At 43.9% G+C, this 27566-nt stretch overlaps 1 long non-coding RNA gene across 1 annotated transcript in view; it reads right to left on the reverse strand.

Annotated features, from left to right (window-relative positions):
- Positions 1–27566, reverse strand: part of LOC148684787 (uncharacterized) — a 72920-nt gene that overhangs the window by 11681 nt on the left and 33673 nt on the right. The window contains exon 3 of the long non-coding RNA XR_015951687.1: positions 14857–14947. This is a non-coding gene — a long non-coding RNA (uncharacterized LOC148684787). The remainder of the gene's footprint in view (positions 1–14856; positions 14948–27566) is intronic.

A 27566-nucleotide genomic window follows, 5' to 3' on the forward strand; every position in this document is an offset into this window, starting at 1 on the left:
TAGCAGATCCACCCCACCCCAACAGTATTTCTCAAATACTGTTGCCCAAAATGCCTTACTCTAAGGCTGGGGTGGTGGGAGAGGCTTTTTCAACTCAAAAGCTACATTCCACCTTCATGGGCAACTTTCGGAAGGCCTCATGGGCAAGGCCAAAAGTGAGTGGGTCAATGGATATGACTCTTTAAGTGTGTGCAATAGGCTACGTTCCAGCCACACGAAACTCGGTGGTTTCTGTGACATTCTTTCTTCATCCAGGAATTCAAAAGGTATCAGCTCAAGGACACATTGAGGCAGTGAATAAAAACAGGAACCACCCCTGCCCCATGAAGAACACTTGAGAGCTTTAACCCACTGATGTATTAATAGCACTTATAGAGTATAAGGCAAGTGTTCAAAGTGTGAAACAAAAGCAGAACAATTGGAAATGATGCATTGTGTAAAGGGATTCTGTGGATCATGGTGGAAGTGAGAGGTACATGAAATGAAGTGATGCTCACTCCTGATCATATGGCATAGCTACCGAGCATGTTCAGTGCAAATTTAACACTGAGCAACAGCAACAAAATGAATGACAATCACACAAAAGAATCATGATCTAGAAGCAAGTTTACATGGAGTGGAGGGAACCGTTGCTTTGCCTAAGATAATATGAATTGAACAAGCTGCCATGCAGCAAAATAAAAAGAAATGAGTGTGAGTGATAAACATTGGCTTTGGTAGACAAAAGTCCGCTGTGCTATTCCATTAAGTACAAGCTGGTTATGCGCTGCATGAACTGGGGCTTTTATCAGACTGCGCTGTGTACATTCAGCAAGAGCTAAAGAGAAGTTACAGACTGATTCCAGTATTTATAGTTTGCTCTCCATTGTTTCTGATGGACTTGAAAGAAGGAATAAGAGTGTCAATTTTCTGTGAAATGGACTCATTGCATAGAATAGACCCTGAGCCTAGCTGCCTCCATGGAGTCTGTTAGGCCAATGTGATTTTCTACCTCAGGTGGATAATTTTTGTTCTCTCTTCTCTCCCAGCGCTTCCCTGAACTTTGAAATATCTTGACATTTATGGATTGTGGCTGAAGTTTTCAAAGCCATGCCCTTCTTCTTCTACACAGCGTACTCAGATGAATGGCAAAACTAAGGGCCTGTATAGTAATTAAGGACCTGTTCCAACAGATAAAATATTTTGAAGAAATGGGAAGTGCTAAATGTGCTACAATAACCATCCCTAACCAAATCACAGTCTGTGAGGCCAGAGGCCAGAAAGAGACCACAATATATACACTCGCATCTCCTTGATACGATTGTGTTGGGTTTTAATTGTAAGTTGCAATGGAAGGCAACCTTGCCAGGAAAGCAGGGTATGCAAAAATAAATGAAACTGCAAACATTGAGATAATTTTGAATGCCTGACATACTTTGGGATTCCAAAACAAATCTGTCTCAGTCAGATGTAAGATCAATGTGGTTGCTCCCGGATGACCTGCTTACTGAGTGTTCCCTCTGGTATGTTTGGCGGGGAGGTCAGTCAAAGTTGCCTATTTATTTATTGAGCATTCATTTTAATTTGTCTGCAGGGAGGTTATAGGACTCTGTGCTGAGCCATTGCTACCCTACACTTTCCAGTGCATTTCCCCATTGATTTCCTTATTGCATAAAGTATGGTTTGGGGTGGGAAGGAAGAGGAGTTGTTGCACAAGATTGCCTAATCAACTTAAATTGTGCAACCTGAATTTATCAGTTGGTGATCAAAGCACTTGAAAATAGAGATAATCTGAAACTGCCCAAAGATAGTAGCTGAAGTGGTGTTTAGTTGATCTTCCTTCCTTCCTTCCTTCCTTCCATCTTTCTTTCTTTCTTTCTTTCTTTCTTTCTTTCTTTCTTTCTTTCTTTCTTTCTTTCTTTCTTTCTTTCTTTCTTTCCTTCCTTCCTTCCTTCCTTCCTTCCTTCCTTCCTTCCTTCCTTCCTTCCTTTCTTTCTCCTTCCTTCCTTCCTTCCTTCCTTCCTTCCTTCCTTCCTTCCTTCCTTCCTTCCTTCCTTCCTTCTTTTTTGCATCAATACATTGAGGCTGCACTCCTAGATGTCCTAGACCTACTTAGGTGGCAATCCTAGACCCACATACCTGGGAGTGATCCCCACGAAATCCAGTGGGATTTACCTCTGAGTAAACATGCCTCATCCTGCCCTGTACATCCCATAGCAGCTGCCTTCTACCTCGAGAGGCAAGCTGTCATTATCCCCCTTCCTCCCATGGATAGATCTGTGCTCATCGCTAGCGAATTATCTCTACTTACTGCTTAATACAATAGTTATCTCTTAGTGCAGCAATCAAGAGGCAAAATGTAATACACACATATAATCCCAAAGACCTTCTCGCAATTTGTTTCTCATACAGAATAGCCCATTTTAACGCAGGCCCCCCCAAAATGTATTACAGATATTAGTCGTTTTCTCAGACAGAATTCTCACATAAATGTATTTTCACTTCAAACGTAGAAGTTAGAGAGCAAGGGTATAAGATGGTGCTGCTGCAAAGCACTAATACAATTTATTAGACAAAGCCTATGAGGATGCAATAGCAGGTCTGCTATCAAAAGGGGGGGGGACCTTCAGGCATTTTACATCCCTTAATCCCAATGACAGCCTGTTTTTGCAGATACCCTGCAGTTCATGAATCACTGGCTATAGCATGCAAAATCCCTATTTAGGTAATTACAATACAATACACACATCTGCACGTTGGCTAATGTCACAGGAAAATATTCCAGGCAATCTTCTCTCGGAAATAATACAGCCACCTCACAGTTTAGTGCAATCTTTTCCATTCCATGATGTTAATGCAGTGGAAAGGTGGGGAAATGTCACTTTGCTCACAGGTATGTCTTTCTGGGCATTGAATAAGACACTTGACACGAGAGTCTGTGAGGTCCGTTAATAACATTGGCAAATTTAAATGAAAGCTTAGTCCCAAATCCTGCGCCCCCATTGAATCCAGCATGTCACTACTTCTGAAGCCTCTTTTCCTTGTCTGAAAAATTAGAATGCCGTAGGCTGCAATCCTAAACACACTTCCCAGAGTGGAAATCCCATTTAATTCAAAGGGACTTACTTCTAAGTAAATACGCTTAGGATTGTGGTATAAGTGAAGTTATATTTGCAAAATGTTCTGCAAACTAGAGTGCAGCCTACTTACATTAATATTAATAGTGGCCTTGTCCCAATTACACAAAATATTAATTCATTAATTTGTTTGTTCGTTCCATTTTTTTTTACTCTGCCAACATAGCTCCCAAGAGCCCTCAGGGCGGCTTAGGACAAATCAAATCTAAAAACTCTAAAATCCAGTCCTGAAAACAGCAAACAACACAAAGGAACCAATAATACAGTGAGCAAAGGACTCTGAGATCAGCATTAAAAGATAGCCCAATCCAGTTCCAAAGCTCACAAGCTAAGAACTTAAAAGAGAAATGTTGCTGCAAGTGCAAGTGCTACACAGGGGTGGCCAACATGGTGCCCTCGAGGTGCTGTTGGAATGCAACTCCTGGCTCCCTGGAGTTGTAGGCCTTCTGCATGGCACCATGTTAGCTACCCCTGCACTTCCGCCTGCTAGTGTTTTCTCCTCATGTTCCAATGGAGGAATGTGAAACCATCCAAAAAGGGAGGAGGTTGTTTCTTCTTACATTAAACAACCTCACAGCCTGGTAACATGTCCTTTGTTAGTTAGCTGAAGCACTCTCTTCAAAGCAAGCAAATAAGGAAACGGATATAACAACAGAAAATATTTCTTTCTTGATTTCTACCAGCCTTCCAAAACCTGATTTTCTCAAGATGCTTTGGACTCGATGATGGCCAGGGCTGAGGGGAATTGTAACCTGAAACATCCGGAGGGCACCAGCGTGGGGAAAGTTGATTTATTTCAAACTATTCTCTTTTGGGTTGTTGTTGTTTCCTTCCCTTCTTTGTGTGATGTAACTACAGCGCCTGAGGGGCAGAGCTCATCGCTGATACTCTCCCAAGGTGAACTAAGAATGCTACGGCCATCGCGGTGATGAAAAGCTCTGTAAAATATAAACAACTGCATTGCCGACCTCTGTTAATGCCAGCCTCTGGGAGAAGGGAGTTGCTCGTGCTGTTTGTGTACGTATTTGGCAGAGATGTATTCTTTAATATTCTACAAATGTAGGAATATTGTTGATAAAATGGGGAACGGGCCATAGGTCGGTAGTAGTGCTTTGCATGCACCAGAACTCCGTCTCAATCCCTGATATCTCCAGACAGTAATGGGAAATAATCCCATCTAAAAACCTAGAAAGCTGTTGCTTGTCAGCAGGACACCCCCCCCCCAAGTGTGCCTATTTTCCAGGGACAGTCCTGGATTAAAGATGCCATCCTGGTTTCTGATTTGATCCCAGAATGTCTTCCTTTTCCTTAAAAGGTAAAGGGAGCCCTGACCATTAGGTCCAGTCATTACCAACTCTGGGGTTGTGGCACTCATCTCGCGTTATTGGCAGAGGGAGCCAGTGTACAGCTTCCAGGTCATGTGGCCAGCATGACAAAGCCGCTTCTGGCGAACCAGAGCAGCGCATGGAAACGGCGTTTACCTTTCTGCTGTAGTGGTACCTATTTATCTACTTGCATTTTGACGTGCTTTCAAAATGCTAGGTTGGCAGGAGCTGGGACCGAGCAACGGGAGCTCACCCCATCATGGGGATTCAAACCACCGATCTTCTGATCAGCAAGCCCTAGGCTCAGTGGTTTAACCCACAGCGCCACCCGCATCCGTTCCTTTTCCTTAGAACATCCCTATTTTCATCGGACAAATGTTGGAGGGTATGGAGTTATACGACCCTTGAGCCAAGTAGATAAGTTACGATACAACCTTTAGAAGACATCTGAAGGCAGCCCTGTATATGGAAGTTTTTAAATGTTCAATATTTTATTATGTTTTTATATACGTTGCAAGCTGGGGCAACCCAGTCTGATGGATGAGGTATAAATAATAAAATTATTATCATTATTAATACTGTTATGGAATAGGACATCCTTATTTTCGTCGGTGAAATGTTGGAGGATATGAGGTAATGCTGAGCTAGATGATCCAATGGTCTGACTTGCTATAAGGCTGCTTCCTATGTAGACACTTAAATCCTAATACTCCCATCATGACAGCCTGTGAAACTAAAGAAAAGACAGGTTCTGTTTCGTTTCTTGACCCCTAGGGAGTTGCCTAGGTAGCCCAAGCTCTGGGTCTTTTGCATTGGAGCCTAGATCTCCTCCAGTTTTTAACCTCATTTTTTTTATGTGGTTATGGGGTGACTTGGTGCAGTGCAGACCCCAGTCACCTGCCATCTTGGAGCACATCTGTACCATACATTTAAAACACTGTAATACTACTTTAAGGTTCATGACTTCCCCAAAGAATCCTAGCAACTGTAGTTCATTAAGGGTGCTGAGAGCTGTTAGGAGGCCCCTGTTCCTCCCACAGAGGTACACCGTAATTTCCAGAGTGGTTTAACAAATGATCCACAGTCCCATGAAACTCTAGGAACTGTAGTGCTATAAAGGGAATAGGGGGTCTCCTAACAACTCTCAGAAGCCTTACCAAACCTCAGTTCCCAGGATTTTTTTTCAGGAAGCCATGACTGGTATAATCATGCTGTAATGTCTGGTGTGGATGTGGCCTTTACTCAGAGGCAAATTTGTGTCATGGGCCCTAGGCTGTGCCTCAGGGTTTTCTTAAAGTTCCTAGCAATGCCCTGCTTGCCCCTGATCCTCTACTGTCCTCTGACTTGTCCTACAACACAACACTCCCTTTGGCTTGGCCTCTTTTGAAAATGGTAGCTTTTGCACAGGGCAATGTAATTCCAGGTCCTTTTCCAACAGTAATGAAGATTTCTGAGGAGAAACAAGCCATTCCTCTTCCATGAGTTCTGCTACTTTATAATTTAATTCTGCAAGTGTAGTCATTTTTATCCTGCCTATCTGCTTCAGTCATCCATTTTGCTAGCTCAGCCTTCTGGTGGCCCTAATGAGCTCTCTGTCGCATTCACGTAACACAAATGAAATTAGCGGTGGCCTTACTTGGCAGTCCCTCTGGGTATGAATTGTCCTTCCCCAAAGAAGTAAAAGTCAGTTAAAATCACCTTGAGCGGTACTTGTTAGATTTTTATCAATGTGCTACTGACGCTTACACAATGGCAGTTAAATCGCTGCCATCTTGGAACTCTCCTCGGGCACCTCACTGTTTTATCATGGCAGGCAAAAATATATCCAGATAAATATCTCGGTTAAGCGAGGCATTTGTCATAGGGATGCTATGAAGAGGTCCTGTTCTGGTTTAAGTCATGAGATCCAAACCTGCCAGCTTAGCTTAAACTCCTTTCACCAAAGGCTGGATCCTTTGAACATTGCGCAACCATAGTTTCCAAACATTTAATTTCAGAGAACTGTTGGTGGGAAATTTTGATCCATGTCTGAATTACAAAAGCCAGGATGGCTTCTGATTTGATCCCGGAATGTCTCTACAGTGTTTCCCACACCACTGCTGCCACCAGTGAGCTCAGGGAGGAGGAGGAGCCAGCGGCCGTGGTAGTGACAGCAACAAGGGAGTACCCCATTGCCTCTCCATGGCCTCTGTTGCTGGCCTCTTCCCTTAGGCAGCTTGTAGTGGCTGCTTGAGAGCAAGCAAGGAGGAAGAGAGGCTGCCACCACTGAGGCCTAGCCCTACGCCACACACTGACTCTGAGGGGCAGGCTGCGTGCAGGTCTACCCTGGGCGGGAAGAAAGGAGTGGAGTGGAGCCAGGGGTGTAGCTAGCTGCTCCAGCACCAGGAGCGGAGGGGCCCTGGGGTGATCCGCCCACAGGGGAGCCACGGCAATCCACCCAGGGGGCAGTGCGGCGAGATGCCCATGGAGTCCACCTGGCGGGTGCAAGCCCCACGCTGTCGTTTCAGGCAGCGCAGGGCCCCGAGCCACCGCGTCACTCCCAGGAGAGACGGCGCATGGCTCGGGCGCGCTGCAGGCCAAGCCCTGCGGTAAGTGCTCCCCCCCCCGCCGTGTACATTTTGTCACCCCCTCAGGGATGACACTCAGGGCAGGCTGCACCCCCCACACCCCTTCCTATGGCCCTGAATGGAGCACAATTGGCATGTGTTTTTCTTTTTGTAAAACTACCAAAGAATAAAACAAAATACAATCAGGATGAAGGGGTTTTCTCAGGATGGTGGAAAGTGTGTGTGATGGGTCCTGTTAGTGTATTGTGGTGGCACTCACCCTTCTTCTAACAGGAAATGTTTGGGGCGGTGTGTCAAAAAAGGGGGCTTGAGAAATGTCATTGGGGGTGGGGTGGGGAGTGAGAAATGTCCCTGTTTTCATCTGGGGTATGTGGCAGGGTATGGGTTTTAGGGGCCTCTTGGGCAAATCACCTTCCAACGTGCATCTCCTGCACTCACTACTGCCATTTTGTCTGCGTCTTTGCTCTCTTCTTAGGATTAATCTACATAGATGGAGAGAGAAAGAGAGAGAGAGAGAGAGAGAGAGAGAGAGAGAGAGAGAGAGAGAGAGAGAGAGAGAGAGAGAGAGAGATGCCAGCAAAGGCAGCAGTGGCTGCTCCTTCTCTGCTTCTTACTGCTCTCACTGCATAGTCACTCAGAGAGGGAAAATAAAAACAGACAATCCATTGCAAAGATTAACTTCTGAGGAAGGATTTCCTTAAGACTGCAGCAAGGGAGGAAAGGGCTAGATTCCTTTCTTCATGCCTTCTCTGATCCCGCACGTGTGCAAACACCCCATAAGCTGATGCTGGGTGTATACACACCATACATTCAAAGCACATCCTCCCCCAGGGATCTTGGGAACTGTAGTTTGCCCCTCAAGGATCTACAATTCAATTCACAGCACAGTTCTTACACACACACACACACACACACCAAGAACCAGCATGTTAGATGCAAAGGCAGATTTAAGAGCAAGTTGACTTTGGCCCTCAATGTTTTCTGCTGGAACTCGCCATTCACAGGACACCTGGACTCTGTGGAGGTAGGAAGGAAATGCGTTAACCTCCATCCCTCCCCCTCCCAGAAGTCAGCAGATTCCACCAGCTATTTTGTCAGGACCACATAGTGGAACAGGCAGCTTTGGCCTATTGTGATATGTTAAGTGATTTCACAAAATGAGGCAGGGAGGTAAATCAAAGGAGGGCTTAGCAGAACTGTGGAGCCGAGGGACAAAAAAAGAAGAAGCCTTCGCACAGTTGTCAGTAGAAAAGGAGGGTGACACTCTTACAGAGCTTGAGGAGGTCAATAAATCACCACCCTTATCTTGCAAACAGAGCCTGTGACTTCAAAAATTAGCTCATTTATTCTGCACAATTAAATTTATTGAAGTGTGACAGAAAAAGTTTAACAAGCACTGGAGCAGAAAGTCAGCAACAACGGAGGCAAGCATCTGAGTGAAAGGCACAATTAGTTGATTTTCATTTTATTTATCAATATAATTATTGAATTGTATTTATCCTATTCCACAGATTTTTACTATTATTGCTGGCTGGGCTCACGGGAAATGAATTAGTTCATTTATTAAAAAAAAAGAAGAACCCAAACTTAATGTGATTATAGGTTAATAAAAGAAAACTTTGCTAAAATACAACACAATCTTGCATTCAATGTGGCCACATCAACTGGCTGAGAAATCAAGCTGTCTGCTATGTGAAAGAATAAAATTGAATATAAACTGTGAACACAATTAATTTCTTAGAAGGGGACTTAGCTTGTGCCGAGTAGATGCCAACCCTATGTTCAAAATTAGGAATATATTTGGAGAGTTGAAGTAGCATAGCACAAATTGTTGTAGAGACATAATGCCTTTTATTTACCACATGGGAGTATATTATGATGCAATACTGCTGACACCCCATTTTGTTTCTTTATAGCGTTTACTCCACTTTTTGGTATGGTACATATTATTGTGACTTCTTGCCACTGCTGGGTATTATGGATAGAGGAAGTCTGAAAAAGCTCTAGACAATGCCTTCCCTGCCACCATTGGATTTTTGCTTTCTGTGCTTGAAATGAACAGATGAAGACCCTCTAAATTCACCTTGCATTAGGTGAAATCCGATGTCAACTGTTAGAAGTGATTGAGGCCTGCAGAGGAATTTTGTTGACTTCATGCAAAATGTTTTGGTTCCCCTTGTAATTCCTACAGATGTTTTCAGGCATCATCACCCAAATTTGCTTTTGAACGGTACCAGACAGCATGGTGGGCCACCACAGTTCACTTGACCTCTCGTCAGTCACATTGCTGCTGCTCACCAGGAGACAGAGAGGGAGGGGAGAGGCAACAATGAGAGTGGTGCAGTGCAAATGCACCAGCAGGAGCACTGGACTGGCTCTGCCAGTGAGTTTGCACCACAAAGACCTCACTGTCTCCTCACCTCTCCCCATCTATCTCCCAGTAAGCAGCAGTGACTGGAGGTCAGGTGAGGAGCAGTTTCTCCTATGCTGCTTTTGATGAAATGTGGTAACAACTCTAATTCGGAGGAATATCTTGGGGTGTGTCAAGACTGACATGACATCTGCTACAGAAAACCGAATGAGAATGGGGTGCAGTTTTGCAACATATTCTTCTGTGATTCTTTCCTGTTTGCTACTTCACTTCTAGATCTTGGCATGAAGATACTTCTATATCATTAGCAAGGCACAAATCTTGCACCAGTCCATATGGACAATATTCTTGAGACAGCCTTCTTCCTACCAATTGTATCTTTCTTACTTTTTATTTATTTTAGGATTCTGATGGCACTCTAGGCCCCCTGCCCAGTGTGGCCTGCCCCGCCCCTAGCCACACTACTGGGTATTTCTTATTTTTTTTGTACTGCCTGAGTTTTTCCTCTGTATCCTGACATAATCATGTGCTTTGCACAGTGCAATGGATTTGTTGGGAAATGTCTATATACGAGTACAGTTAAGATACCTTTACCATTCCTGAAAGGGAAGACATTGATAAAGTTGCAAGCCTACAATGTCAGGTGGAACATTCATGGATAAATGGGAAATGTATAAATATCAGTAATGTGACAATGATGGGCAAAGCAGAAATTAATTCTCACCAATTTTGGAGTAAGCTCCATTGAACACAAAACATACTTCCAAGTAAACAAGCGTTGTTCTGCAAAAAGTGTTGGTCAAGTCTTCAAGGCCGTTTCCTCAGTTGAGTAGCCACGGCTACCTGCTTTCTGGACATACTGTGGAAAGGAAACAAGTGGGTGGGGCAAAAATGATTCTCCCTCCAGCTGCTCATCACATGTTTCATCTGGTGAAGTGCTGAAGTCTGGACATTTGAAGATTGTGGAGTTTTATCTTCTAGGTCAAGAGTAAGCAACCTTGTGAATTGGAGATTTTTCATCCCTCCTGTGGAACTTTACCTCCCAAGTGACCAGCATTCAGTCTGGGGCACTGAGGCATTCTGAACTATGACCCACCCCGGTGACCCCGAAAAATTATAAAGAAGGGGGAAATGGCATTGTTCACCAGCACTGTCAGAATCTGAAAAGAATTCAAAGACTGAACAGCTGCCCATTAAGGGCTGTGAGTGGGTGCAGCGGTGGCTGTGGCTGTGGTGGGAGAGGGCAGATAAGTTGAAATTATCATTCATTATTTTCTAAAACTGACTTTAGCCGATGCCTGTGTAAGTAGGCACACCCAGCCTGCAGTCTGATACCCACTTACCTGAGAGTAAACACCATTGAACTTAGTGGGGCTTATTTCTGAGTAGATGTGCACAGGATTGCACTGACAACCACATTCCCCTTTGGTACAGGTTGATGTTGAATGTTAAGGTGTATCTCTTGTCTTAGAATAGGAGAGCCCGGCTGAGCTGGGCTGTATCTCCAGCTCAGCTGGGGCATGGAACTTATGCTGGTGCAGCAGTATCTGAGATGCAGCTCAGTCAGGAAAGGCAAAGTTGTGCCAAACCAAACTCTCTCATACCAGGAATGAAAAAATTCAAAGTAAGTTTTTTAAAAACAATCCACTCATTTCATAGATTTTAAACAGGGCCATAGAAAGCTGCCTTTTCTGGGAGTCAGATCATTGTTGACCTAGCTCAGCATTGTCTACACCATGGTTTCCCAAATTTGGGTCTCCAGCTGTCTTGGGACTACAACTCCCATCACCACTAGTTAGCGGGACCAGTGGTCAAGGGTAATGGGAACTGTAGTCCAAAAACAGCTGGAGACCCAAGTTTGGGAAACCCTGGTCTACACTGACTGAGGTCGCATCCAGCTTTATGTAGCTTGAGCCTTAACTCTGAACTTAAAACAGGTTTCCAAATAAAAATTAAAAAATAACTCTAGAGTGCTTTCAAATGCTCCAACCCCATCACATGTGTTTTCCAGTTGTAATCCTTACAGCAGCCTTGTATCTTAAGCACTATCCCCTAACTTATTGCAAATGGGATGGGGGGCGGGGCTGAGATCAAGAAGAGAATCGCTTACCTAGTGAGTTGACACCAGAGGCAATATTGAAACCTACTCCCTTTCTAAGTCACTGCCCTTCTCCACCGCTCATAAACAGTGCACAACATTTCACATCCATTTGTGCAGGTCCAGAAAATTAGGCTGAGAAGCTGGCAGAAGTGCCTGACTTTTCTGAAGACAGTCTCTCAGCTTGCAACTAGGTCGCTTTGTCCTGCATTTTCATTTCACAAAATTTAATTTCTGCACCACAAGGGAAGTGTGCCATTTTTATAACCTTCAGGTGAAAGAACAGATATTTATCTCCAGAGTTTTATAAAACTGGTGAGAATTTGCCAGCACTTATACACTTACAATAAATATTAAGCAAATTAAAAACTTGTTCAAAATGATGCACAGTGATATATAGGTTCTAACAGGAACAAGAATATATTCCCAGTACTTTTCCTTAGAATGTCTCTATTTTCATTCGAGAAATGTTGGAGGGTATGGAGTTATATGACCCCCCTAAGCCAAGGAGATAAGTATCTATGCAACCTTTAGAAGACACCTGAAGACAGCCCTGTATAAGGAGGTTTTTTAATGTTTCATGTTTTATTATTATTATTTATATTTTGGAAGCTGCCCTGAGTGGCTGGGGCAACCCAGCCAGATGGGCAGGGTATAAATAGTATCATCATCATCATCATCATCATCATCGTTGTTGTTGTTGTTGTTGTTGTCGTCATCATCATTTAGGGTGATGTTGAAGGGTATTATGATCTTGGTGAATGGGGAGTAATGAGACATAACATTCCTTCCAGCAGGGATGCCAACTATAGGGGGCTCTGGGTGCCCGAGTACCCACAAAAACTTTGTTGTGGGTGTTCAGTACCCATACCGCAGGGCCCCCACGCAATGTCTGAGGCCTCGCGAGACCTCCGAGATGCTGTCCAAGGCCTTATGAGTTCTCAGAACCCGACTTCCAGTGGCACTGGAAGTCAGGTTCCAAGGCCGGGGTATGTGTGTCATGACGGCACGTTGCAACATGACGTCATCACATAACGGGCACTGGGCACGCATAACCTGGGGCCCAACTTGGCTTCCCTGCCTTCCAGAATGCAGGATCTAGACCAGTGTTTCTCAACCTTTTTTGGGCCACGGCACACTTGTTCCGTCAAAAAAATCACGCGGCACACCACCATTAAAAGACGGGGCAAATCCTGGGGGTTGGGAATGGGTGGGGGACTGAGGAAGAGGGAGGATGAGGTTGGTGTACTTGCTGAGAGAGCCCTTGAGCACCGCCTCCGCCGTCCTGCCTGCCGCCAGCCCCCCGCTCCCTCCTGGGCTGGCCGCGGCTGAGCTGGGGCTGCTGCTGCTGCTGCCGCCACCGCCGCCTCCCTCCGGCCTCCCCGCTGGTGTAGCCGCCGCCGCTGCTCCTTGGCGGCCCGAGAGCCCTCCCCGGCTGGCAGAGGAGGACGGCGAGGAGCCCGCCGAGGTGGGGCGGCTGCTGCTGCGGCTGCTGCTGCTGTTACTGCCGCCGCTGGACGGGGCTGCTGCTGCTCCAGAGTCCCCGCCGCCCTGCGCCGCTGCCGCCGCTGCCTTCTCCGTTGAGCGCACGGGGAGAGCGCGAGGAGGCGGCCTCGGCCATGAAGCACTGCCTCGCTCAGGGAGCGAGCGCGAGGAGATGACGAAGAAACACCCTTCGCGCCCTCGCGCCCTCCAGACTGACCCGGCCGGCTTCCTTTCCGGCGGGTCAGCGCTGCCTATTGGCGGCCGCAAATCGCCCTTCTCGTTGCCTCACGTTGCGGCACAGCAGCCACCGTCTCGCGGCACAGTAGTGTGCCGCGGAACAGTGGTTGAGAAACGCTGATCTAGACTATTTAGGCCTTTAAAGCAGGGGTGGGGAATCTCAGGTTCAGGGACTGGTTATGGCCCTTCAGAACTCTCTATCTGGCCCTTAGCACTCTTCCCAAGCCACACCCACCCACTGACTCTGCTTCATGCCAGTGATCTTCTTGCCTGGCTATAATTGGTCCTTGAGCTCTGATAACGCCTCTTGCGAGTATAGAGAGAGAGATATGTGAAGAAGAGACCATTTGCAGTAGTTGGTTTCGCCTGCTTTTGCCTCTGATCTTGCCCACCACCAGCATGTGGTGGCTGCCCAGAAGAGAAAGAGATTCCCCTTACCCCATTTGTAAATGGTAATACCAGCCCTTTGAATTAGGCTTGAGCATAGCTGCAGCTGGGCCATTCATGCCAAATAGGGAGCAATGTCCTCTCTGGTGTGCTGTTTTCAGAAAACAGATGAGCTGCCATGTTTTGTACCAGTTGCAACTTTCAAGCTGTCTTCAAAGGCAGTCCCCACATCTGCGTTATAGTAATCCATCTTGACAGTGCAAAAGGGTGAATTTAGATAACTTCTAACTTTTGAAGTTCCACCCAGTTCCAAGATATTCTGCCTAATTCTTTTTATACCAACAGTGCACATATCAAGTAGGCAGAAACCCTCCATTTGCATGGGCAAGACTTGCTGTATATTATTTGACAGGCTTTCAACTATAATTTTTCTGATTCTTTGACTCGGGTCAGATGGTGATTTTTCAAAAAGCAATATTAATGCTTCATCAGGGTTTTTTTTTTATTGCCATTTGCAGGATAAGAGTAATTGCCATCCTTAAAATGAAATACGTCTCCTTGCTTTCTGCTTGAACATGCACTATGGAGAATGCAGACATTTGTTGTATTGACTGGGAAGAAGATAAAAACCAAGCACATACATTTTAAGTGTCTGTACTTTATTTTATTTCTCTTTATAAAAGTTTGCTGCTGCCACAGAAGCTAGTTAATCAACAAGGGATGTGTTATTCTCTTCCTACTCAATACTGTCTGTTTTTATGTCCGGATGATGAAAACTACACTATACCACACCTCATTTTTTGGCTGAGATAAATCTTTGCAATTTCATTATCAACTTTTGAGGCAAGAGTACAGATTCTAAACTTTCAATAATTTTCACTGCTTGTGAAGGAAGGAGACAGGGAAGGACGTATTAAAAAACAACCCATCGAGAAACCTGACAAAAGCTCTATGATTTCTCCAAAACAAGAACAGAACACTAACAGGAAGCTGCACTCAGAAACAACTAAGTCACCTGCCTCCTAGTGATTAAGCTATGCAATGACACTATCCATGCAGAATGGAAAGGACATATCTACATGAACTTCACAGGACACCAGTTTCCATTCTTTCTTTATTCGCTTCATTGTTTCCGTTTCCTGGAATTGCAGTTAGTGACATGACCAGGTAAAGGAATGTCAGCTCCAGATGGTAAAAACGACCCTTTCTGGTCCATAGACTATCATGCTTACTGACACTCTCAAATAATTCTAAAATGTGAATTACTTACCTTTGCAGAACTCATGCTAATCTTTACCCCATATAAGTTATTCTTCAATGTCCTCAATATCCACAACTTACAACTTGTTCTGCAAAACATCCTTTTTTGGGGGGGGGGGAAGCGAGAAAAAGAAAAAAAAATCCATCTGATAAATGTTGGAACAACTTTATTTTTTAAATATTTTTAACAATTGCAGATTGCAAGTACTAGATTAGAAAGGGAAGGCCTCTTCCAAGAGGAAGCTTAATGTGACATAGGCATTGCCTAAAAACAAGGTATGATGATCCCCCCCCCACTATGTCCATTCATGCCATTTGAATAAATTAGTGAATCAATTAAAACTCATATGATTAATTAATTAAGATTTCTTTAAGCAGGGGGAAGCCCTGGGGATAACACCCTTCTACAAAATCCTCACCGTGTCCAGTATGATTTCTTGCCCGTATCCTGGCCCCACAAGTAAATGCTGCCGATCTGGACAAACATCTACGAGGAATTTAACGTTACATTTATAGTCCTGATGCCTCATAGTAAAACTAGGTCTTCAGCCTGTCAGTACTGCTGTAATGTATCATCATGGGGCAAAAGTTGTCGTCGCTGGGGATGGGCAGTAATTACGCTTCGTGGGTGAGGGCTTGGGGAGATTCTTGGGCAGGCTGGGCTCCTGTCGCAAGCTACTAAGGGGTTTGGGCTGTCAGAGCAAACCCCAGAGGAGATGCACGAAGAAGCAAAGGGCAAGTGTGCTGTTTGGCGAGGCGCTATTTATATCATTTATCATGTGGCTCTATAATATACAGTGCAGTACATGTGTTCTTAGCATGAAGCTGGGGGTGAGAGCATTGCTTTCTGCTCATGAAAGAAAGGCACATGGAAGAGCATAGGAGCCAACTCTTTGGGGCCGTGGGGGCTCCGGCCCCCACAATAAAATATTTGAGGGAGCAAGGCCCCCACAAAGTTGATGAGCATTCTCATTCAAATAGTGTGTGTACACTGCATCATGTGATCGATTATGTGGGGCAGGGCTTACCTGGGCCCCCGCAATATTTTATTCAAGTTGGAACCTCTGTGGAAGGGGATAGTCAAGACCGAGGTTTTCTTTAGGGTGGGAAGACTAGCTTACATGACCAAACAGGGCTGTGCCTGCAGGGTGGAGTTGTCTCTAGGCTCATCTCTACCCAGGCCAAAGGTATTGCAAGGCTGCTTCGGCAGTTGTGCATTTGAGATCACTGCCATTCCAGCTTTGTGATGGTCCTTTAAAAAAAAAAGGGAACTGTTTTCGATGGTTAGCTGCTCTGGAAGCTATTTTGGAATTGAAGCAGGAAGAAATGCTTGCAAATAAATAAATAAATGAAGGATGCTAGATTTGAAAGATAGACCTTTGATCTGAGCCAACAGATTTACTCCTCCTCTTACAAACTCTCCTCTGTTGGGGCAGGAGGCACGAGACACTGACAATTAAAAAAAATGCAGTGAGGGAACAAAAACACCATCATTCGAAATAAATATTATTTTTCAGTCTCCCCTCTCCACCCTATTTTTAGAACAATAGCAAAATAGAAGAAGCCCAGTGTTTTTACGCATGTCTCTACTGCTCTGGTGACTTAATTTATTTCTTTAATTTGTTTTATAACCTTACCAAAATGTTATTCTTTTGAGACTCTCTTCTAGCCTACGTTTTGCATATATTATTTGCTGTAAAAGATTAATGAGGTAGCAGAAGCAATTTCTAATGGATTCCCTTGGTTTGCTCTCCCCTCTCTCCTTTTCTTAAACATACACAACCATGAATCTGCTAAGTGCACTTGGCATTCGGGATGGAGAAAAGGAAAGTAATGAAACACAAAGCCTCTTTAACCATTTCTCCCCCTCCTCCACTATTGCCAGCCCATCCACTGTACTAACCTTGCAAATGTATTTGTATCTAATTTTCATCGCTGCTGTGCAATTTTCAAGATGTGCCCAAAGGGTTCGCTATGAATTTCCGAGGTAAGGTCAGCCAATAATATAGGCAGTTTCTTAAGGCCTTTATTTTTTAGACAAATTGGCTGGGTGTACGGCCCAGGGACACGGGTGGCGCTGTGGGTTAAACCATAGAGCCTAGGTCTTGCCGATCAGAAGTTCGGTGGTTCGAATCCCTGTGACGGGGTGAGCTCCCGTTGTTCGGTCCCAGCTCCTGCCAACCTAGCAGTTCGAAAGCACATCAGAGTGCAAGTAGATAAATAGGTACCGCTCTGGCGGGAAGGTAAACGGCATTTCCGTGTGCTGCTCTGGTTCACCAGAAACGGCTTTGCCATGCTGGCCACATGACCTGCAAGCTGTACGCCAGCTCCTTCGGCCGATAACGCGAGATGAGCGCCGCAACCCCAGAGTCATCCGCGATTGGACCTAATGGTCAGAGGTCCCTTTACCTTTACACTATGGCCCAGATTCAACATCCTCCAACTGCCGGTGCAGGGGCTGTTGTGCCACCATAAGGACAAGAATAATGGTTGCACAATGGTTGCGCTAGTGGAAGCTTGCTGTGCAATAGGATGTATCAGGGCTACAGGCATGAGAACTGTGCTGGCTTGCCATGCCTTCTCTTGTGCCAACCATTCCACTAGCACGACTGGTACACCACTAAGGGACTTAAACTTAGAGTTTTGCGGAATTCCTCCCTGTACCTTTAAAGCACATTCAAGGCACATTCCTCCCCTCAAAAAATTATGGGCACTGTAGTTTACTCAGAGGGCCTTCTTGGTAGTGACACTCGCCCTGTGGAACACCCTCCCGTCAGATGCCAAGGAAATAAACAACTATCTGACTTTTAGAAGACATCTGAAAGCAGCCCTGTTTAGTTACAGGTAGGTAGCCGTGTTGGTCTGAGTCTAAACAAAATTAAAAAAATCCTTCAGTAGCACCTTAAAGACCAACTAAGTTTTTATTTTGGTATGAGCTTTTGTGTGCATGCACACTTCATCAGATACACTGAAACAGAAGCCACCAGACCCTTATGTATATTCAGGGGGTGGGGGTGATGGGAATGGGTGATGGGCTGATAGGAGTGGTAAACCTGTTGATGACTGTTAACGACTGTTAATGACTGCAATTGGTCTTGCGGGGGAAAGCAAGGGCTGAGGTGCTAAGGAAAGCTTGATCATGTATAATGAGATAAGAATCCGATGTCTTTGTTCATTCCAGGTGGCTCCATGGTTTTAAGCTTGCAATTCAGCAACTTCTCTTTCCAGTCTGTTTCTGAAATTTTTCTGTAATAAAACAGCTGCTTTGAGATCTTGTATAGAATGTCCTGGGAGATTGAAGTGTTCTCCTACTGGTTTCTCTGTCTTGTGGTTCCTGATGTCAGCCCTGTTTAGGGAATTTTTTAATGTTTGATGTTTTATTGTGCTTTTAATTCTGTTGGGAGCCACCCAGAGTGGCTGGGGAAACCCAGCCAGATGGGCAGGGTATTATTATTATTATTATTATTATTATTATTATTACCCCTCACAGTTACAATTCCCTGCACCCCTTAACAAGCTATAGTGTCCAGAAATTTTCCAGAGATGAAATTGTGCCTTAGATGTGCTTTAAAGGTATAGTGTTTGCACAGCCAAATTCCTTCTGACACTACTGCAGAAACTTGTGGAGGTTGAGAAATTAGCTGTGTAAAATCTAACCCCAGAAATTGCCTGCTTTGGGGATATGAGGGGGACACAGCCAACTCAGTTCTTGTTGACAAAGGCAAAATAAGCAAATATTCTCCCAAGCATTAAAGTGAGCCGAACGGCTAAGCAGAGCTACAGTTAAACCAAGAGAAATTAATCCTTTCCACTCCCCAAGCCAACTGACACTCACTTCAGTAGCCATGGGAACATGGAAGGAAAATGTTACTCAAGTAGACACTGAGTAAGAGACAGGAGCAAATATGGAAAGAACTGGCATGGTGAGAAAGATGGTGGAGAGTGATAAGAAACCCTGCCACACAAATCCCATAGAAACTCTGAGCGTTGAGTTTGTGAAACACTAGCTGAGAATGATGCAAAATCAAGATGGTTCAGGTTGGCAATGCAAAATTGTTTCCCCTTGTCAAACCATAAGAGAAGGACTTATGCAGGCCCAGAACTCTCTGAGAACAATGGCTGTGAAATCCAGTGGCAGCCTTATTATGAGGCAAGGTGTGTGGTAGCAGAGGATGGGATGTTGGGCATTACCAGAAAGGCCTTCAGTTCTAATCCCTGTCCAGCCATCGACCTCCTTGGATAACTGTGGGCACACACCTTAAAACCATTTTCTGGTTGGTTGCCAACCCTAGAGCATATGGGTGGCACACAGTTGGCTGGCATAGAACTCCTTAACCAACGGCCTGCCCTAGAGGACAGTTCACATTGTGTGGCTGCCTTTGGCAGGGGTCTTTGATATTCCTGGCATTTAGACCTACGTCTCAGAGGAAGGCTGGACCTTGTGTTAGTCACAACGCCACATCTCCACTCCACTCCTAGGTCCCTGCTTCTCAGAGCAGGCTTGTGTGTGTGTGTGTGTGTTGAAATCAAACAATGAATGATTCACCAGGCAAATAGTCAAAGCACTTATAAAGAACAACCAAAGCTGAAACATAAGACAAGGGGAAACGAGGACAACTTTGGATCCAGAGGTTGCACATGTGTTATTATAAGAACAAAGGTGGAAAGAAGTGGCAAAAAAAACCCCTACCATACCCAAACCTTATTGAAATGTACATCTCTGGGGCTTCCTGTTTCCAGCAGTGAGAAATGGCTGACTCCCATACGATCGGACCTCGGCCGTGCCAGTAATTCAGGGCTGATATGGAGGTAATTAGCCCTGGCAGACTCCCCAGGGTGGAGGAGGACTGTCTCATAGACCCGCAGATTGTCTGAGATTGTCCGCTTGCATCAAGGTGCAAGCTGAAGGACACTGGGTCCCAGAGCACAACACGGCTGGCACTCTCCAAAGCCACTCTCATAGCTGGAAATATCTGTTTGATAAAATAATTAGATTTGGACAATAAACAGACATAGTCTGGACCGAAGAAGACTGTGAAAAAACCTGCAGAATTGCACAGTCCCTGGTGTTTAAGCTCAGACTTCAAAGAGATTCTCATCATGGTGTTTGGATTACGGAGGTGATCGGTACGTTCTTTTTTTCTTCTCAATACCTACAATTGTTTTTCTACGCCATGTCTCATTAATAAACCTATTTTTTAAAAAAAGTACAGATGGACTCCTATTTATAATTGAGTATTCAATTGCGCAGCTTTACTTAGACTTGAAAGACTTGATAAAGATAAAAGAAGAAACAAGATGTTAATATGATGCAGCACAGAAAAATGAGAGTTCCTCCGTTTTTTGAGGGAAGTAGGAGATGCTTGCTGGCTGACTTTGTAGTGACTTGAGACAATAATTTGGGATAGTATACAGTGCATCTGTTTGCAGAATTTCTTCATGATGAGCGAGAGAGAAAGCTAAATGGATGTCTAGCAGCCCCCCTTCTAGGGCCCAGAAGGGGGGATTGTGTGGTCTCTGAAAGCTGATCGATCACCAAATGACTTATATCTGTGGAATACAGTTCATTTACATTGCAGTATTGTGGACAGTATGCTTAACAGCAAACGACAGGCTTCAACAACAGCCCGAACTGGAATAACTTAACAACATGGGAGTTGCTGCATCATTAAACTCTAAACAATAGACTTGGACAACATCCCAGATTAGAAGATTGGAATGAAGTCAGGAAAAGCTGCGTTGGCAAATAGACAGTTAGAAAAATAGATATTTACAAATAAAGCTGTATTTGATGGATGAAAGGATATATGATTTCTGACATGATTGAGAATCACATAGCCAGGGACGGAGAACTTTAAAGTGTTAAGATCTGAAAGTGGAAAATATGAGAACAACAAAAAGAAGGCAGGAATGAATATATTGGAGATATATTTCAAGAGGTCCAGACTATGGGGAGCCCGGAAAAATTAATAATTTGGACTGTAATTTGGTGGTTTTTAAAAAAAAGTTTATTGTTTTTAATTGGATTATGATTATTGATATGTTAATTGGCTGTTTTTATTGAAAAATTAGTAAAAATTATTTAAAAGAAGAAGAAAAGAAATGTACACCTCTGCACAGCTAGAGATTGCTATAAAGTTCAGACAAGAAGCAATGGAAAGAAACAAGTGACTATCTCACTAGCATTTTCCTCTTGGCCTCTTTTTGCAAAGACACCCGGGCAGGACTAAGCAGTGATTTCTTCCTGTTGCTCCCTGTTCTTCTCAGAAACTCTTAATGGTAGGCAAGAAGTTGCAAAGTTGTAGGTCCTCCACAGAGAATTTAATCGCCCTCCAGGGCGATTAAAAAGATTGGTCCAGCTGATCTCAGTTCTCAGGGAGATCTCAGTCAAGAGAAACATGGTCTCTAAGGTAACCAGGTCCCAAGCCATGCAGGGCTTTCAGATAGTATTACACAGACATTACATAAGGCTCTGTAAGACCTTACTGTCTAAATTAGGGCAAGAACTACTGGGCTGTGCATGAACAGAGCCATAGGACGTCCCTATTTTCATCAGAGAAATTTTGGAGGGTGTGCCATCTTCACGTGCTTCATGTTGGGCAGCAGACAGCACATCAGTGATGCCCTACAGGTGCCTCAGACTGTCATCTCTGAACATGATGGCAACCTGTGGCCACGTGATAGCTGACACCATGAGATTAGAGTGGTTTCCTTAACACCAATAATCTTGCGTTGCAAAAGTTGATGGCTAGCAAAGTGGGAAATAACTGAGCAAGTATGCTAGGAAGTCCCTGTAGATTAGTGAGTGCTTAGGGAAATTGCTGAAGTTAAGGGAAGACGTGCTTAATAGAACTCTCTTTTTCCAAAGATGAAATATCTGGGTATGTATCTCTGTTGTTTGTTTGTTTGTTTGTTTGTTTGTTATGTCAGTGGCTCTTCATAACCGGGGAGTGCTGCAGTTAGGCAGTGTGTAATGAAAGTAGGCAGAACTGACAGGAAGGGAGGGGTTGGGAATGAGGCCAGAATTTCTTGTAAGCAATTGCCCAGTTAGGTAGCGGAATTACGCAAGGATCCAGTTTCAAAGATTCACAGCGAGCCTCTTCACAAAAGCAATGCCTCATAATCAAATTTCACATGAATAGGCCACCAAGTCCCATGTCCCTTTACTGGGAGAATATTTCTCTGGCTGTATTTGCATTAGCAATGATGACAGCAACCTCTCCATAGCCAAATAATTGAAGAGTGAAAGGCTAGCATTACTTCTGGGGAATAGATCTGCTGTGCAATATATCTGCGTGGGAAATTGCCTCTGTGAGTGTGTGTGTTTATGTGTGTCAGCCTCCCAAATGGGGAGAGAAGCAAAACAGAATGAACGTGTTCTATACACCCTCAGAAAAAGTATACAGAAACCTGCCTTATACAAAATCAGATTATTTGCCTAGCTGGCCCAGCATCCTCTCCTCTGTCTGGCATTGATACCTATAGGGCAGAGGAATTCACATGCCCCCTGCTACCTGATCCTTTTATCTGGAGATGTCAGTTTAACTGGAGAACTGAATCTAGGACTTTCTCCATAGGCAAAGAAAACATGTGCTCTATGACTGAGCTGCAGTCCCTTCCCAAAATGCAGTTGAGTAGAGGGACTCATAGGGTGATGAAACAGGCACTATCCAATAGCAACCTGTGGCACTGGTGCAACTTCAACCACCATAGCAAACCAAATTCTTGCCAATATGTTGTTGTTGTTGTTGTTGTTGTTGTTGTTGTTGTTGTTGTTGTTGTTGTTTTAAAAAGCCCTGTTTTCCAACAAATGTGGATAGTGGTTTAAATTTGCTGGAGAAAAGTACTTCTTCCACAAGAGGCAAAACTGAATCACAGCTCAACCACAGGAAAACAATTTGCAACAGGTAAGTAGGGTTGTGTCTGTAACCCACACTTTGCACCAGCAGCAAAAAGCTGGAGGATGCATAGCTGCCAAGTTTTCCCTTTTCTCGCGAGGAAGCCTATTCAGCGTAAGGGAAAATCCCTTAAAAAAAGGGATAACTTGGCAGCTATGGGAGGATGTGATGCACAGAGCATAGAATTCAGCTTCAAAATGCAAGTTTCTGGCTATTTTATGTCTGTGACTTCAAGGCATCTGCATCATCTTTCATATCTTTCACAGATGCACCCATACTAGTAGACTGCAAGTGCCATTGCTACAGAAATAAGGTGACTTTGCTCATAGAGTAATAGCAATGACAAAAAGTGCAGGAAACCAAGTCAAAGGAACTTGTAAGGGTTTGGGTAATTCAGAAAATCTCCCACCAGGGGAAGTTTCTGTTTTCACATTTGTCCAGAATACATTCTAGTACAATTATTTCATTGCCAAAGCCACAGAAATATAAAAATAAACAAAACACCATACCTAGCCTTTTTCTCTTGCATTGAATAGCTGAAGGGTCATTTGTAAGGGGTTTGAAGAAAGCTTTTTAAAAATAGGATGGGAAACAAAATATACCAAAGGAATGTAGAGCTGATATTTCTTCACTGAACATATCTTATCATTTTAGACCTGTTCTTTGAGAAACAATTACAAGAGGGTTGGGTATCAACAAAATATGCATTTTGCCTTCCATTTGGCAATAAAACAGCTGGGGCATTTCTGTGTGACTTATTTTAATGTAACAATATTGGGACCCTGATGTTGGGAAAGATTGAGGGCACTAGGAGAAGGGGACGACAGAGGACGAGATGGTTGGACGGTGTTCTCGAAGCTACGAACATGAGTTTGACCAAACTGCGGGAGGCAGTGCAAGACAGGAGTGCCTGGCGTGCTATGGTCCATGGGGTCACGAAGAGTCGGACACGACTAAACGACTAAACAACAACAACAACAATATTGGAACGTTAAAGTTTTCAGGATAACAATAATAAAGTGATGGTGCATGACCACTTAGATAATTAATTCATTAATCAATATAAAAACTGGGGCAGGGGGTATATGTTCCATACATGAATCACCTTCAGACCATAGATGGTATTTTTGAAAGGAGGGACTCTTCTTTGTCACAATTTGTTATAGAAACTGCATATCAGGTCTTTAACTATAAACAACTTGTCAGAATAGATAATGTGTCTGGTTCTTGGACTCAGAACTTCAGGACTATGGGAAGTAGTCCAGCAGTTAAACCCATCTGATGGCGATGCAGTCAGTAGATAGTGTAGTATCCTTTGGCCAAATGGGGAAATAGGGAGATTTCAGGGGGGTATCAGGGCTGCCCCCGGCCAATTTAAGTATTTGCCCCATCCCTACTTTCTTCTTAAAGGGACAGTTTGTAGATTGAGATTACAGTGGAATCTCTGTTTATGAACACCTCGGTTTACGAATTTTCAGTTTACGAACGCCGTGGACCCATCTGGAACGGATTAATTCACTTTCCATTACTTTCAAGCAGGAAACACCATCAAAGCATTCCTGACAGATTGCTGTCAAGCCTCTGCTTAAAGACCTCCAAAGAATGAGACTCTCTATACTCCTTGACAGCAAATTCCACTGTTGAACAGCTCTTGCTGTCAGGAAGTTCTTCCTAATGTTTAGGTGGAATCTTCTTTCTTGTACTTTGAATCCATTGTTCTGTGTCCGCTTTTCTGAAGCAGCAGAAAACAACCTTTCTCCCTCCTCTATCTGACATCCTTTTATATATTTGAACATGGCTATCATATCATTTTTTAACCTTCTCTTCTCCAGGCTAAACATACCCAGCTCCCTAAGCCGTTCCTCATAAGGCATCGTTTCCAGGCCTTTGACCATTTTGGTTACCCTCTTCTGGACACGTTCCAGCTTGTCAGTATCCTTCTTGAACTGTGGTGCCCAGAACTGGACACAGTACTCCAGGTGAGGTCTGACCAGAGCAGAATACAGTGGTACTATTAATTCCCTTGATCTAGATGCTATACTCCTATTGATGGCCTCTGATCCTAGAAGCAACATATAGCCATCATGATTAGTAGTCACAGGCAGCCTTGTGGTCCATAAAATGGGTGAAAAAGGAACCCGTGTGTACCACTGAGGGTTTTTTTGAAGGATAAAAAAATATTGTACATAAATACATTCTTTGGGGAGATAGGTAAAGATATCTTTATTATGCAAGGCATTTGGAAATTAACTGGAAGCTGGTTTTTACTGTTCCTTTTATTGCTCTTTTTATGCAATGTTAAATATCCTCTTCATATTCCTTAGTTGATTTTATATTTCTTTACATTTAAAAAAAGGTCCAAAGATGATGTTACCCCCCCCAGGCAACATTGTTCCTTTACACTCAATAGGATAACACCTTGCCCTTGTATTGTTCCAGGACAGGTAAATGAAAAAGAAGAGGTAACATTTGTAGCCAGTAAAATATATCAATCATGGTCCATTCATTCCCATTATCAGTAATGGCCTACCCAGTGCTATTTTTCTAGAAGAAGAGGTGCTGGAACTCACCATGAACACCTCCCTTGTTCTCTAAGAATGGCAATGGCACCTGAGAGGTGCCAGAACTGAGTTCTGGTGGGCTCAGACTGGGGAAAAAACCCTGATCTTACCCAATCCAAGTAGCCTGTCTCTGGCAGAAGGCATGTTGAGATGCAGGAGGGGATATATAAGAGTGTAGGGTACTCAGAGAGTGCTGCGTGCTGTTCTCTCTTGGTGAACATCAGCTGCGGCTTCAGAGAGACAGCGTCTGCTGTTGCTGGCAGCAGGGAGCCTGGCACTGTCAGCACATGTCCTTCCACAGATCAGTGCTGGAACTTCATGCACACCAACTTGGAAGAAATTTTGTTTCAGCACAACATTTTCCGTACACTGGCAACAAAATGCAAAAACAATCCACCCTGGTTTTAGTCAAGCCACAGTTCTTCCCTGGAGTTCAGAGTTTCAGGGCTGTTTACACCACTGGGGAATATAGTTTTAGGACCTGTTGGATCAGAGGTATTTGGCTGAATAGCTGAACCTGTGAACAAGCAAGGGATCCCGGGATTATTATTATTTTAACCCTTGTGTGTTATTTCAGTCTATTTGGTAAGGCTGCCATGAACTATGAACTCTACTTGCCCAGTGTGGTTTATCACACTGGGATGAAACAGAAATGACTCAAATCTCTAACCAGCAAAGAGTAGGGATGGGTGGTTTGGGATTATTCTTTTTGAGTGGTTTGGGATTATTCCAGGTTTCCTAGGAATAAAGTCAATTTCCCGAGCCATTCTGAAGGCTCAGAAGGATGCCATCTCCTTATCCCCAGACTGCCTGGCTTTTACAACTGCAGAAACCCTTGGAGAACTTCATCTTCCATGGTTCTTGACAGTCTATCATGCTGTTAGCAAATGCAACAGGCTGATGGGAGTTGTAAGAAGGTGAGGGAGAGAGGAAAAACTTATCTCCGCTCTCCCTCTCCTTGTGTTTTCACTGCAACCAAGTTATGAAAAGTGAAAGTGAGGGATAAGATTAAATTTTTCTCTGATGGGTATTTTTAACACTGAATAATAATGTGAACCTGAATTTACTTCACAGTAGTGTGTGCAGACACTCCACTTGAAATAAATGAGAAAACAACCTTCATGCTTGCACTTCTTGGCCAGCTGAAACACCATTAAAACAATGGGGCTAAGACAAAGTTTGTCAGAAACTGGTGGGGGTTTTCTTGATTTTGTTTGTTTGGACAAGTTTTCTTTTTAAAGCTGCTCCTGAACAGCTGAAGAATTTCTGTCCTGATCTAGAGAATGCTTGGCAAACAGGCCTTCCCAATTCTGCCATTGCACTTTGAGTGCAACAGTGGATCCAGTTTTAATATTGTTTAATTTTATTTTAATAATGTTAAAGAAAGCAATGGGCTTGATCCCCTACTCCTTCCAGTCCTTCTGTCTTAGCCAATTGCTTCCTTCATCCACCAAAGTAAACTAACAGTGGAATTTCATTCTGTGAGCCAACATTTCTCTGAAAAGAATTTTCTGAGGAAAAAAAACTCTCAAATAATTTCATCCCTCCCAATATTCAGAAAAATACTCTTCCATTTCATCAACCGTGGATAACGCATAGAAATTTGGGAGACCATTTTTGCCCAGCCTTAGTTACAACACATCAGGTGGTAAATAGCTTTGGGCCAGCACAGTGAACTCCACTGCAAAAGATACATCATCTTCAGTCAAGTCAAATCTACATTCTTCTCTAGACCTCTGCTCCTCTTCCTTGACCTGTCTTTCTCTGTGCTGCGTAGCAGCTTTGCTCGCAGCTAATATGCCAGGTGTGGTATGTTGCAGGTACTCAAGTCTTTTCACCTAAATCCTATATGCCATCAACTGTTCACAGAGCTGGGCTCAAAGTTTCTTCCTGAGATCAGTCACTATCTAAAAGACTGCATGAGTCTGCAGATATAACTAGCAAGAAATAGAAACTTCCCATATTTGAAAACTAGGGGGGGGGTTGTGGGGAGGGGGGTAGGAACTCTATTTCCTTTCACTAATATTTTCACAAATCCTGAAGCTGTATTATCAAGCAACATGGCTTCACTGGATTTCAAAATATACCTGAATGTTATACCCTGGACCCAGTCGTCAAGCCTTTATGGCAAGCGTACATTTTACCCCCCTAGGATTAAAAGGCCAACATCCTCCCATCCCAATTGCCTTCATCCCCTCATAATAGAAAGAAATGCCAAGATATTTCACGAAGCCTAATATTCCCTCCAGGTAAAGGCACCG

This window comes from Zootoca vivipara, chromosome 8 (genome assembly GCF_965207765.1).
Source record: "Zootoca vivipara chromosome 8, rZooViv2.hap1.1, whole genome shotgun sequence".
Taxonomy (NCBI): domain Eukaryota; kingdom Metazoa; phylum Chordata; class Lepidosauria; order Squamata; family Lacertidae; genus Zootoca; species Zootoca vivipara.